Source organism: Gopherus flavomarginatus, chromosome 2 (genome assembly GCF_025201925.1).
Source record: "Gopherus flavomarginatus isolate rGopFla2 chromosome 2, rGopFla2.mat.asm, whole genome shotgun sequence".
NCBI classification, from domain to species: Eukaryota; Metazoa; Chordata; order Testudines; family Testudinidae; genus Gopherus; species Gopherus flavomarginatus.
Genome location: NC_066618.1, coordinates 82817766 through 82831755, shown reverse-complemented (window position 1 = coordinate 82831755; position 13990 = coordinate 82817766). Strand labels below are relative to the sequence as shown.

At 45.8% G+C, this 13990-nt stretch overlaps 1 pseudogene; it reads left to right on the top strand.

Moving 5' to 3' along the window:
- Nucleotides 1-3459: 3459 nt before the first annotated feature.
- Nucleotides 3460-4202, top strand: LOC127044626 (C-C chemokine receptor type 5-like; annotated as a pseudogene).
- The last annotated feature ends 9788 nt before the right edge of the window (nt 4203-13990 follow it).

The window sequence follows — 13990 nt, the reverse complement described above, 5'->3', positions numbered from 1 at the left end:
ATAAGATGAAGGCCCAGATCTCCATGGAGGCCTGATCAAAGGCACATTTCTCGAGCTTGGCATAAACGTCATGCTGCTATAGGCATTCCAGGACTGTTTGGATGTGAGCAGTAAGCTGTTTCAGATAGTCAGAAAAGATCAATGTGTCATCTAGGTAGACTACTCTGTACTGGTCCAACATTCAGAGCACAAAATTTATAAGAAGTTGGAAGTTGGCCAGGGTGTTGGTCAATCTGAAAGGCATTACAAGACATACACAGAGGTGATATCGGGCCCAGAAGGCGGTTTTTGACTCATCCCCTTCCCTGATTTGCCCAAAGTTGTATGTCCCCCATAGGACCAATGTAATGACTATGCAGGCAGCCCCCACACAATCCAGCAGCCACGGGTGAAAGTAACTTAAAGGACTTACTGTACGCTGGAGTCCTGAGTGGGGGCATGGCTTCAACCGGAAGAGGCGTGGCCTCAACCAGAAGAGGCGGGGCCTTTCAATATTTAAAGGCCCTGGCTTTCTGGCTGTGGCTGGGAGCCCAGGGCCTTTAAACCATCTCAGAGCTACCAGCTGCAAAGGCAGCTGGGAGCAGCAGCAGGACTCTGGTGGTGATTTAAAGGGCCTGGAGCTCCACGGCGGCGGAGCCCCAGGCCCTTTAATTTGCCCCTGAGACCTGGGGCTCCCAGCCACCTCTGCAGCTGGTAGCTCTGGGGTGATTTAAAGGGCCCGGGGCGCCCTACAGTGGCCGGGGCTCTGGCCTTTTAATCCCTGCCCAAGGCCGGCTGCCAGAGCTCTGGCAGTGATTTAAAGGGCCCGGGGCTCCCCACAGTAGCTAGAGCCTTGGGCCCTTTAAATCACCACCGGGGAAGCCAATCCAGTGCAGCACGGCGTACTAGCTCTTGCCAATATGCCAGACCGGACCGGATCAGCTTACTTTCACCTCTGCAGCTCAGGAATCAGGAGCAGAGGGTAACAATTCCTGATGGTTATCTGATTCAGTGAACAATAGTCAATGCAAAAGCAGAGGCTGTCATCTTTCTTCTTGTTGAACAGGACTAGTACACCAGCTGGCAATGTTGACTTGTGGATGAACCCTGAGGCAAAATTCTCGTGGATGTATTCTTGGAGCATTATCAGCTCATGTTCTGACATGGCATTAATTCATTCAAATGATATCTTGGCTCCGGGCTGCAGCTCTATTGTGCAGTTAGGTGCAGAGGTAGGGTTTCTGCATTCTTTTTTTAAAAAATATCGACATAGTCTTGGTATTTTGAGAGAAGTTCTGATGTAGCTTCAGCAGAAGTTTCAGTCTGGACAGTCACTCCCAGCTGAGTCTCTCATGGTTTGGATGCTAGTACAGAGCTGCCAACAAAATTCCGATGGAAAATAGACTTCTGTAACCCTTCTGCCCCTCTGAGTTGGCAGCAACAAGGGCCGGGTTCAGTATCCAGGGGTTCCGTTTCAGTAACACAATGCATAACCGGCTCGAGCCCCCACCCAGTGACCTGGGACACTCACATACCACACCCCCCTGGGCACCTCTAGGAGGCAATACTTCCCCTCTCGCAAGCACGGAGTCTGAGTGTAGCAAAATCTTTTTAATAAAGGAAGGAATTAATGCGGCATCCCATTGGAGAAACACCACAAACAGGGTTATAACACAAACCATAATCAAAAACCCACCTCCAAGTACGTTTGGCACTGTTCTTTTTCCCCTTAGGGTTTTAAGTCCAATCACCCCAAAGTCCAACAACCCAAAAGTCTCTGGTCAATGCCACCCCAGAGTTCGAGAGTTTATCTGTAGAGGTCCCTCCCCCCAGCCTGGATAGAAAGGGGCACCTTACGTGGTCCGGGGCCAACTGCCCTGCCTCTCCGTGGGTTCTGCTTCTGCCTTCTCCACGAACTGCTCCGCTTTACCAGCCGCTCCACGCTGCTTCTCCAGCTGTCCTCAGAAACTGCTCCGCTCCACCAGCTGCTCTGCTCCATGAGCTGCTCCAGTTCTCTCTGCAAACTGCTCGGCTCCGCTCGCTCTGTGGGCCGCTCCACCCGTCCCACAGCTACTCCACTCTGCCAGCCGCTCCGCTCCACCAGCTGTCCCGTGATCCGCTCCAGCCGTCCCCACAAACTGCTCCACTCCACCAGCAGCTCTGTTCCACAGTATAGCTTTGGGCTCCCCACTAGTTAGCACCATACTCAGTGCTCTCAGCTCAGTGATTTTAGCTTTTTAGTGATTTTCAGCTCTTAGTGATTCCAGCTCATAGTAGGGGAGCCCCAGTGCTAGTACACCATTAGCCCAAAGTGATTTCAGCTCAGTAACCTGTATTTAAATTCTTAAGGGAATAAAAAATCAACTCTGACATTCTACAGTGGAGAGAGGAAGGGGTGCAACTGGTGCTTCTGGCGCCACAAGGAGACTGCACCACCAGGCACAGATACCTGTCCCCAGCCTCTTTCAACTCTCTGGGTTTTGGAACCCATGTCCCATGTCTAGCCAGTACCACCCAACTGAGGGTGAGCAATTTGTCACCAAGCAGTCCCACAGCTTGGGAGTCTGGGATAGGGTAGGCGTGCCTATGCAAATACACTCTCTGAAATTCTTTCCACCAGATGTCAGTGTAGAGCTTATCCTGACTCTGCTTACACTTCCTTTGCCTGCCACCAAATAAGCAGGTTGTGGAGGGCCAGCCAGGAAACAGAGGATCAGTGGAGAATGGATCACACTAAATTGTGATGATTTTCAGGGATCTTGAAGCACAGCCTCTTGAGAAGTTGTTTCCTCCATTACTGGACCAGATTACAACCATCAGTAGTCTATAAGGAGTGGCCTTCTGTTGCAGGAAATGTGCAGGATCCAGAATGCTGCTGTGCATATGAAGCAGTCAGCTGTGCCCAAGTCAAGGAGGGCCGATATGATGGGAATTTGCTGGGATGTGCCAGATATGTGCAATTGGATTGGTAGCTGCAACTGGGGAGCCTTTTGACAGGGCTCCAGGCATGTTCCAGTCAAGACCAAAGCATGGGGGAGGCTCTCACAAAAGTGTTACTTGCTCCTGCAATAGCTGGTTCTCCAAAGTCAGCTGAACAACGTGGGCCTACAGGGCTTGGTTGTCTGCCTGAAGGTGAGCAGTCCAGTTGAACATGTCCAGTGCTCCCCTGGCAAGAAAGTTAATACTGGAAGAACTGCACAAAACTCACCCTGTTAACTCGCTAGAATCTTTGCTAGTGTCATCTGCAGTATTTTTCACATCTTGATATCAGCAGTTGTTATACTGTTTACAGCAAAAGGTGTTCTAAGCTGAAACTCAACATACACAGTACATTTTAATGTCTTTCACAACCATATGATTACACAGTATAGTGTGTATATCCTGTCTTTCACACTGATAACATACAGTATTTTGTAAATAACTATCTGTTTCTTCATCCTCAGGCTAGCGAAAGATCAACAGTTTTTCAGTGAAGAAGAGATGGAGATACTGACAACAACACAGAACTATAGTTATGATGATGCAACACCGTGTACAAATTATGTCAAACAATTTGCATCCCTGTTTCTGCCACCTCTTTAGTCCCTGGTGCTGATATTTGGCCAGGTGGGCAATGTGCTTGTTGTACTGATCCTGATAAAATATGAGAGGCTGAGAAGCATGATTGACATTTATCTGCTGAATCTGGCGAATTCAATTTACTCTTTATTCTTTCCCTGCCATTTTGGGCTCACTCTGCAGGATGTGAGTGGGATTTCGGAAATACAATGTGTAAAATTCTTTCAGGGGTCTATTATGCTTTTCTTTAATACTTTTGACAATAGATAGATATCTGGCAATTGTCTGTGCAACGTTTACTATAAAAGTTAGGACAGTTACCTATGGCATTCTCACAAGTGTAGTCATTTCGGGTGTTGCAATATTAGCCTCTCTTCCAAGTTTAATATTTCACACTGCTAAAAAGGAAGGTATATATTGGACCTACAGCTCTCATAATCCGTCAGGCCATGATTTTAAAGATGAACATCCTGGGACTTGTCATTCCACTGGTCATTATGATCTTCTGCTATGCAGAGATTATAAAGACATTACTGAGATGTAGGAAGGAGAAAAAATATAAGGCAGTCAGGCTTATTTTTATCATAATGAAGTGTTGTAGTGAAATGTCTATTTTAGTTAAGCTGCATTCTCTGTGTCCATTTTTTTGTGCTGTGAATTCTTGAGCTATGATTATTATGCTTCTTTATTTTTGTGTGTTCCTAAAAGTTGTTTATAAAACCATTGTTTGAAAAGCTACATATGTTGCATATTTCTTATTGTCTTTGAGGAAAAGGGGCTTTAGCTCTGATCTCTGGGAAAGGGCAGAGATTGCTCCTTACACAGACACCAAGGGAACACACATAATCACAAAGAGGGTAGAGAGGAAGTGGAGCCATGGACCAGAACCCTCCCCCACACCAACCCACAGAGAAATGAAACCTACTGGGTATGGAGTTGCTGTGCTATGCTAAAAGAGGTTGCAGCTGGTGCTGACCCTGTGTACCAAGAGGCTTGAGGGGGAATTTGATACTTTGACCTTTGAAAACACTTTTTTTCCATATTTTCAGGAGCAACTATCAGTTTTGGAGGTTTTTAAAAATCAGATAGGGTGAAAGTGAGTGAGGAAATATTATATAGCACTGGGGAACAGGCTGGATTTTCTCACAAACCGGCTTTGGCCACTGTACGATCTCTTGGTGCTGGTTAGGAGGTATAAAGTGACTTTAGTTAACCAGAGAATCTGGCTGTGATAAATGTAGGGGGGGAAGTAGCTCCCTTTTATGGACACCCAGCCAGCCAGTAGCTATAAAATCCCTCTTAGTAGCTGTTCTCTAATTGCTCTACCTGAAAAGGGTTAAAAAGTCTCACTGCTATGCATAGGAAAAAGGAAGTGAGTGGACTCCTGGCCAAAAGACCCAGTGGGAAGGCTAGAACTTTTTAAATTGAAACAAGATTCCCCCTTTGTCTGTCTGTTGTTGTTCTCCCTGGAAGAGGCGGACAGGGCAGAGTGATACTATAAGAAGCTTGGAGCCAGATATGAAAAATCCTTGGTATCATACCAGAAACTACTCATTTGAAACCACAGATATATAAGTAGATCAGGAAATGTCTAGGAAGATGCAATTAGGTTTATCTCTTTTTATTTCTTTATGGCTTGTGGACTCCTCTGTGCTAACGCCAGGTGCTTTTGTTTTACTTGTAATCTTTAAGATGGACAAAAGGCAGCTTTTGCTGACAAAATAGTGGAAGTGTACACCCTACAAAGCTATTGTCTGCTGTTTTGCTGACAAAATAAAACCACGTAGACAAGAGGCAAAGAGCTATTTGCAGCAAAGTTAAAATGACAAAGCGCCAGTGTAGATGCTGCCGTTCATTATGTCGACATAACTGGCCTCCCCCAGTATCCCACAATGCCCTCTGTGACCGCTCTGCTCACTCTTTTGAACTCGACTGCCTTGCACCTCACTGCAGAAATGCGCCCCTCCCCTTTCAAAGCTCCAGGAAGTTCTGAAAGCTAAGCTTGCTGCTCAGCTCCAGCAGCAAAGAGCAAATCATTAACATGTAATCCTTCTATTCTCCCTTGCACTAGGAACACAGCGACAGCCAGACTGCTGCTGCGAGGATTGGCGGGGAGCTGTTGTGCTGTGCCACGGGGACTGCTGTCCTGTGCTGCTTTTGCTTTGACATTCCTTAGCATGTGTCATGGTATAATTCCCCACTCTGAACCTTAGCGTCCAAAAGATGGGGTACCAGCATGAATTCCTCTAAGCTCAATTACCAGCTTAGTACTTGTAGCACTTCCACCAACCAGGAATTCCAGTGCCTGGTACACTCTGGTCCCCCCAAAACCTTGCCCAGGGACCCCCAAGACCCAGTCCCTCTGGATCTTAACAAAAGGAAAGTAAACCCTTTCCCTCAACATTGCCTTTCCCAGACTTCCCCTCCCTGGGTTACCCTGGAAGATCACTGTGATTCAAACTCCTTGAATCTTAAACAGAGAGGAAAATGCACCTTCCCCCCTCCTTCTCTCTCCCCCTCCCAGACTCTCCCTGAGAGAGAAAGTAATCCTAACACAGAGAGAAAATTAACCTTTCTCTCCCCCTTCCCTCCTTTCTCCCCACCAAGTGCCTGGTGGATCCAGACCCAGTCCCCTGGGGTCTCACCAGAATAAAAAAAAACAATCAGGTTCTTAAACAAGAAAAGCTTTTGATTAAAGAAAGAACAAAAGTAAAAATTATCTTTGTAAATTTAAGATGGAATATGTTACAGGGTCTTTCAGCTATAGACACTGGGAATACCCTCCCAGCCTAAGTATTCAAGTACAAATTAAAATCCTCTCAGCAAAATATAAATTTGAACTCCTCCCAGCCAAATACACATTTGCAAATAAAGAAAACAACCATAAGCCCAACTCACTTTATCTATCTAGTACTCACTATTCTGAACTTATAAGAGCCTGTATCGGAGAGATTGTAGAGAAACTTGGCTGCACGTCTGGTCCCTCTGAGGCCCCAGAGAGAACAACAACCAAAAACTAACAGCACACATACAAACTTCCCTCCCATAAGATTTGAAAGTATCCTGCCCCCTGATTGGTCCTCTGGTCAGGTGACAGCCTGGCTCACTGATCTTGTTAATCCTTTACAGGCAAAAGAGACATGAAGTACTTCTGTTCTATTAACTCTTACGTATCTGTTTATGACAGCACAGAGAGCTCGCAGAGCTGCTGAGGATGCCACTCCTGGCAGCTGAGGAGGCTATGAGAGAACTCAGAGGGAATCACAGAACCATATTCTATTGGATTCCAGGGAGGTGGGCAGGTGCAAGCCCACCCATGGCTAAAGGATCCTCCCCTAGCCTATGAGGAGGATCCACAGGACCCGGAAACTCAAGTAATTATGGGGGGGACAACAGAAGAAAAAACAGGGATGAGTGTGAAGGTGAAAGAGTCAAAAATAGGGAACCTGAAGGAGACACCGAGCAGAGAACTCCTGACAGCACCCACTGTTCTTCAAAGGTATCAAGGGAGCCAGCAGACTCCGCCCAGAGGAACTCTGCCCAGATGCGTGAATGGAAGGAGAATCAGAAATAGGCCACACAGTCGCAGAGGACCCCCTCAGCCAACATCCTCTCCCTGGTGTTATAGACGGCCACTTTGGCCATCGCTAGGAGGAAGCTGACGAGAAGATCTCGATCACACAACTATAGGAAGGCAGGGAGAAGGGACTGCTGCTGTAGGGAGGTGGTGGGAAGAGACTGCTGTGCCATGCAGAGCCAGGGCTGATGTGTGGGGCAGTGTTCCCCTCCCCCTGCCTCAGGATAGGTTGGTCAGGCTGCTGTCTGAACTTAAAGAGACAGCATGCTGACACACTCACTCTACCCCAACACACACACTTCCCCAACACACACTCTGTTCCTGCCTATCCCCCTAATACACACTTCAGTTGAAAAGTGGTTGACAAGCTACTAGGATGCCCATGAAACGATGGGATTAAGAAACCTGCATCATATGATGCTGTACCTGCCCCATGAGGTACTGCAAACCTTTCCCAAAGCACCCTGCGGCCAGTTGTGCAGTGGGATAGCTACACACACTGCTCTGTGTCGATGCAAGAGCTGCTAATATGAATGCACTCCACTGACACAAGGAGCATAATGTGGACGTGCAACAGCGGTTTAATTAAAGCAGTTTAATAAAAGTGGCGTAACTTTTGTCAACAAAACTCTGCAGTGTAGACAAGGCCTTAGTCTACTGCAACCTGCTTCCATTCATCCCAGTCCCCTGTATGCTCCCTCCACCCTCCACATCCCTTCTCCATATCCTGCCAATCACCATATATCCCCATAAATGCTGGAAACAGGGAAGCAAGGGTGCTGCCACACCCCCTGGCTTGAAGAGGTTTCCATCATATACAGGATTTACAGTTCAATTCAATGGCTTTCAGCATCACCACTATAAAAATTGTTCCAGCACCCCTGTATATCTGTCCTCCCTGACAGCCTCTCACTCCAAGACCAGGGAACGTGGCTCTCTGACATCCACTCCTTGCCCCAGTGAGTCTCAAACATTCTGCTATCAAGCCTCACTTTTATTGAAGCATGAGCTCAGTCTCCACCTAAGGGTGAGTTAGAGACAACATTCACACATAGCAATAATTAATGCAGTACTAGAAGGGTAAATTATATAAACTCACACTAGCATTTACTTTGCAACATTTCAGTGAGATGAATGAGCCTGAAGAGCAACTGGGGACTCAGGGAAGGGGGTGAGAAATGGGCCTAAAAGAGGTACAAGCTGGGGATAAAGGGACTCAAAGGGAACAGGCTGGGGGTGCAGAATGAGTGGAGGGATGGAGACTCCCTCTCCTCTTTACCAGCTAAACCCTGAGATAGCTGCTGGCAACTGCTGCTACTTACTTCTTCCCCTCCCTGCTTTCTCTCCACAAGCAACTCCATGCTGTCTGGGCAAGAGCAGGGAGGACTTAGGGGAGAACTGTGCTCAGGCCCTACTGTCCTCCCAGATGCAGGAACAAGACTGTGGTTGGAAATGGAACAAGCACACAGGAAATCTAACAGAAAATCCCACACTGTAATTTGCAATCTTTTGTTTTCGAGATATTCAAAAAGACAGACAAGAGTTTCAGGCCCCACCCAGACTTCACCTATGGGTGCTGACCCTGCAGTTTGGGAAACCCTGCCCTAACCACAGTTCACATCCTTTCCAGTACACTACCCTCCTCATTAGGCCCCTTCCTGGACTCCTGTCATTTGACATTCACAGTCTCAAACGATAAACTGCATTAGTGATAACTAGAGAGATCTATCTTGATGGATCAATGATCATATTGATAAATCTATAGAACTGTGATCTACATTGATAGATCTCTGATCACATATTGTATTATACATATCACGAACTGGCGTGGTTACTGGGAAAAACACAGGTCTGTATGTTTATTTCATTGTGATCTCGGATTACAAAGCTTAATAATTAAAACAACAAAAACAACAGTTTTAGACGGGATATAAACTCTTAGCTGCAGGAGATAAGCCAAGCTCTAATTATTGGGGTTTAGGAAGAAATTTTACCTGTGAGCAAGTTTCTCCTCAATTGCCCACCACAGGCTTTCTTGCAACTTCCTCTGAAGCAGTCAGTGCTGGCCACTACTGGAGATAGGATACTTGACTAGCCAGACTGTGGGTCTGAACCAGGCTGGCAATTCCTATGTTTCTAGAAAGAGACAAGCCCCTTTTCTTTCATCTTTCCTACTTTTTCATCTTGATAAACAGAGTCCTTCCCTTACTCAGGAAAAACTCATTAACACCTGAGAGATTTGGAATTGCCTGTGATTGTTGGTGAATATGTTTTCTATATAGAATCATAGAAATGTATGATTGGAAGGGACTTTGAGATGTCATCAAGTCCAGCCCCCTGCACTGAGGCAGGACCAAGTAAACCTAGACCATCCCTGACAAATGTTTGTCTAACCTGGTCTAAAAAACCTCCAAGAATAGGGATGCCAAAACATCCCTTGGAAGCATACTTCAGAACTTAACTACCCTTATAGTTAAAAGTTTTTCCTACTATCTAAGGTAACTCTTTTTGCTACAGATTAAGACCATTACTTCTTGTCCTATCTTCAGTGGACATGGAGAACAATTGATCACCATCCTCTTTATAAGAGCCCTTAACATATTTGAAGACTGGCATGAGGTTCCACCTCAGTCTTCTTTTCTCAAGGCTAAACATGTCCAGTCCTCTTAGTCTTTCTTTATAGGTCATATTTTCTATACCTTTTTATCATTTTTATTCTCTTCTCTAGACTGTCTTCAATTTGTCCACATCTTTCTTAAAGTATGGCACCAAAAACTGGACACAGTACTCCAGCTGAGGCTTCACCAGTGCCAAGTAAAGAAGAACAATTACTACCTTTGTTTTACATACAACACTCCTGATAATACACTCCAGAATGATGTTAGCCTTTTTTGCAACTGCATCATATTGTTAGCTCATTTCAATTTTGATGCATTATACCCTTCAAACTTTTTCTGCAGCGCTATTGCATAGTTGCTTACTAGAGAGTCAAGGCGGGTGAGGTAGTATCTTTTATTGGACTAATTTCTGTAGGTGAGAGAGACAAGCCACTTATTCTCCATTTCGTAGTTGGGGATTTGAGTTTTCCTTCCTCAGTGTAGTACTTTGCACTTGTCTTTACTGAATATCAACTTGTTGATTTCAGATCAATTCACCAGTTTATCACCATCCTTTTAAATTCTAATCCTGTCCTCCAAAGTACTGGTAACATCTCCCAGCTTGCAGTCATCCACAAATGTTATAAGCATACTTTCCACTCCATTATCTATGTCATTGATGAAAAAATTGACCAGTGCTGTGTAGGCCTTGCTAGAGTCCTAGGCATAGTTAACAGAAAGAACCAAAGGCTGTGATCCAGAGTAGGCCTGGCCTTGGCAAAACACCACCACAGTAGGCATTAGCTAACATCAAGTAAGCACATTCCTGACTGGAAGGGATGGTACAAAACCACACAGCTCTCTCAAGCAACTACATGAACACATTACTAAGAGATGGTACAGTAACACACTGGCCCCTCGTAAGAGAAGGATGTGATGACAGGATAATGGATAAGGATGTTTTGTTCTCACTAGGACAGAGGTGGGTAAACTATGGCCCACATCCAGCCCGTGGGACCGTCCTGGCCAGCCCCCAAGCTCCTGGCCTGGGAGGCTAGCCCCCAGCCCCTCCTCTGCAGCCTCAGTTCACTCACTCTGCTGCCGGCACCATGCTCAGGGCAGCGGGGCTGTGAGTTCCTGGGGCAGCATAGCTGCAGAGCCTGGCCTGACCCGATGCTCTGTGCTATGTGATGGCGGTGGCAGCATTGCCTGGCTCCAGGCAGCGGTGTAAGGGGGCAGGGAGCGGGGGGCGGGGTTGGAGAGAGGGCAGGGGAGTTCGGGGTGGTGGTCGGGGGGATGAATAGGGGCAGGGGTTCTGGGGGGCAGTCAGGGGACAGGAAGCGGGGTTGTGTGGATGGGACGGGGTCCTGGAGGGACAGATAGGAGGTGGGGGCAGGGCCACAACCCCCTCCCCTAACCTGCCTTCCATACAATTTAAGAAACCCAAGCGGCCCTTGGGCCAAAAAGTTTCCCCACTCCCTGCACTAGGAGATACAAGAGTAAGAGTGGTAGCTAACAATGTCTGGATGTAATCCATAATTTGTTTGTATCAATGTATAAAAGGAGAAGTCGTAGGAGGGGTAACTTTGTCCAGGCAAGGGGGACAGCATCCTGCTTTGCTGACTGAGCTAGTACCATTGTCATAGGCACAGGGGCGGCCCTAGACTAGCTGTGAGCAACTGGTGCCCTAGGCGAACCCTGCAATCAGCCCCCCCACCCCAAGCCCCAAGGGCAGATCTATGCTGAGGTTTTTGGTAAACTGGGAAACATTTTGCCTCTTTTTTCCTTTTAATGTTTTTAAGAGTTTTTTTTTAAACAGAGGCTTAATTATTCGGTTTCTCCATCGGTCCATCTGTCCAACCGATGTTTCTGAGATCAGATAAAATAGAGGCACAACATTTTTAGAATAGATTTCTACACGACAACTAGATGATCATTCAGTTTGATTTCAAATAAAAATGCATTAAAATGTTAATTATAATTTTTATTATTACAAATCCAAAATTGTCCATTACACTATCCTGCTTTAACTGCCATTACCACCACATCCAATATAGAAAGAAATAAGAAAACTCCTCAATGAACTTTAACCTGTATTTACAAAACACTTTGAATAAAAAACACTCTGTGCTCTTAAAACATGACTTTTCTTGCTTTAAGTTTGAAAATTCAGTTACTAGTTCTTTTAGATCCAGTTTTCCAGCTATTTCATGCTCTGTTGACATTGTGGCAAGTCTAACAAGTCTCTCTTGCACCATTGTTGAACGCAGATATGTTTTTATCAATTTTAACTTTGAGAAGCTACGTTCCCCACTAGCTATTGAAACTGTAATGTGTAGAGCTATAAAAATGTTTGGAAATCTGTCTGTGAGTTTATTTTCACAAACAAACTTCAGTACTTCTTCAGGAGTGGAATGTTTCTGAAGTTGTCTTGAAAAAGCCTGAAGCTCACTATACAAATCTGTAGCATCAATGTCTTTTGAATTTTCATGAGTCAATGCCGACTCTAGCTTCATACAAAATTCTCTTCTCTGTTTTGCTGTTTTCTTTTTCAAGCCATGGATATCATATAGAAAGCCAAATAGTGACTCTAGCCATTGCATCTGTTGAAATCTTTCATCAGCCTAGTGAACAGCAGTATCAAGGACCGCAAGGTAGAAATTCTCTTTGAACCTTTGTTTTCGGTTCCGAATGAGTGTGTCTCATCCTTCATACAAAAACTGCTGTTTCTTTTGATGAATGTGAACTGGCTCTGGTTCAAATTCTGTTCGAAAGTCTATTTCTTCAGCAAGCTCAAGAGAATCTACCAGTGTTCTTTTGAACCCTTCATCACTTCTGAATTCCTCCAGAATATTTTTAGCTTGCTGCAGTTTTTGAATAGCAGAATGTATGTTCAAGTTCTTTTCCCGAAGCTACTTGCTAGTGAGGTTAATCTCAAAAAGGATATTGTGCCACAAAATGAGTGAAGTCACAAATTTGAACTTGGAAAGGCCATTTGCAAGAGCTTCTGCATCTGAATGTGCCGTATTGCCAGATGATCCAGTAAAGGTAGTATCATCAGAAATTTCAATTACGGCATCATAAATGTTTCCAAGTTCATAGCAAAGAGGCTTCAAAGCATCAATGGGACTCTCCCATCTTGTCTGACTAAGTGATTTCACAGTTAGAGAATTCACTTGGCAAGTCAGAATCTCCCAATGGTGTGTTGAGCCTGAACCCTGGTCTACGCTGCGCGTTTAAACCAATTTTAGCAGCGTTAAACCGATTTATCACTGTACCCGTCCACACAACGAGGCCCTTTATATCGCTATAAAGGGCTCTTTAAATTTGTTTCTGTACTCCCCTCCAATGAGAGGAGTAGCGCTAAAATCGGTATTACCATATCGGATTAGGGTTAGTGTGGCCGCAAATCGATGGAATTGGCCTCTGGGCGGTATCCCACAGTGCACCACTGTGACCGCTCTGGACAGCAATCTGAACTCAGATGCACTGGCCAGGTATACAGGAAAAGCCCCGCGAACTTTTGAATTTCATTTCCTGTTTGGCCAGAGTGGAGCTCTGATCAGCACAGGTGACCACGCAGAGCTCACCAGCACAGGCAACAATGCAGTCTCCTGAGAATCGAAAAAGAGCTCCAGCATGGACCGCACGGGAGGTACTGGATCTGATCGCTATATGGGGAGAGGATTCTGTGCTAACAGAACTCCTTTCCAAAAGACGAAATGAAAAAATATTTGAAAAAGTTTCCAAGGTATGATGGAGAAAGGCCACACCAGGGACTCAGTGCAGTGCAGAGTGAAAGTTAAGGAGCTCAGACAAGCCTACCAGAAAACCAAAGAAGCAAACGGAAGGTCTGGGGCAGGGCCGAAAACATGCCGCTTCTACTCTGAGCTGCATGCAATTCTAGGGGGCTCTGCCACCACTACCCCACCCCTGTCCGTGGATTCCGAGGTGGGGGTGGAAATCTCAGCTATGGCTGAGGATTCTGTGGACGGGGAAGATGAGGAGGAGGAAGAAGAGGATGAGCTTGCAGAGAGCACACAGCACTCCGTTCTCCCCAACAGCCAGGAGCTTTTTCTCACCCAGACTGAATTACCCTCCCAGCCCTCCCAAGCCACTAGCCCAGACAGTGAAGCCATGGAAGCAACCTCTGGTGAGTGTACCTTTGTAAATATAAAACGTGGTTTAAAAGCAAGCGTTTTTTAATGATTGATTTGCCCTGAGGACTTGGGATGCATTCACGGCCAGTACAGTTATTGGAAAAGTTTGTTAACGTGTC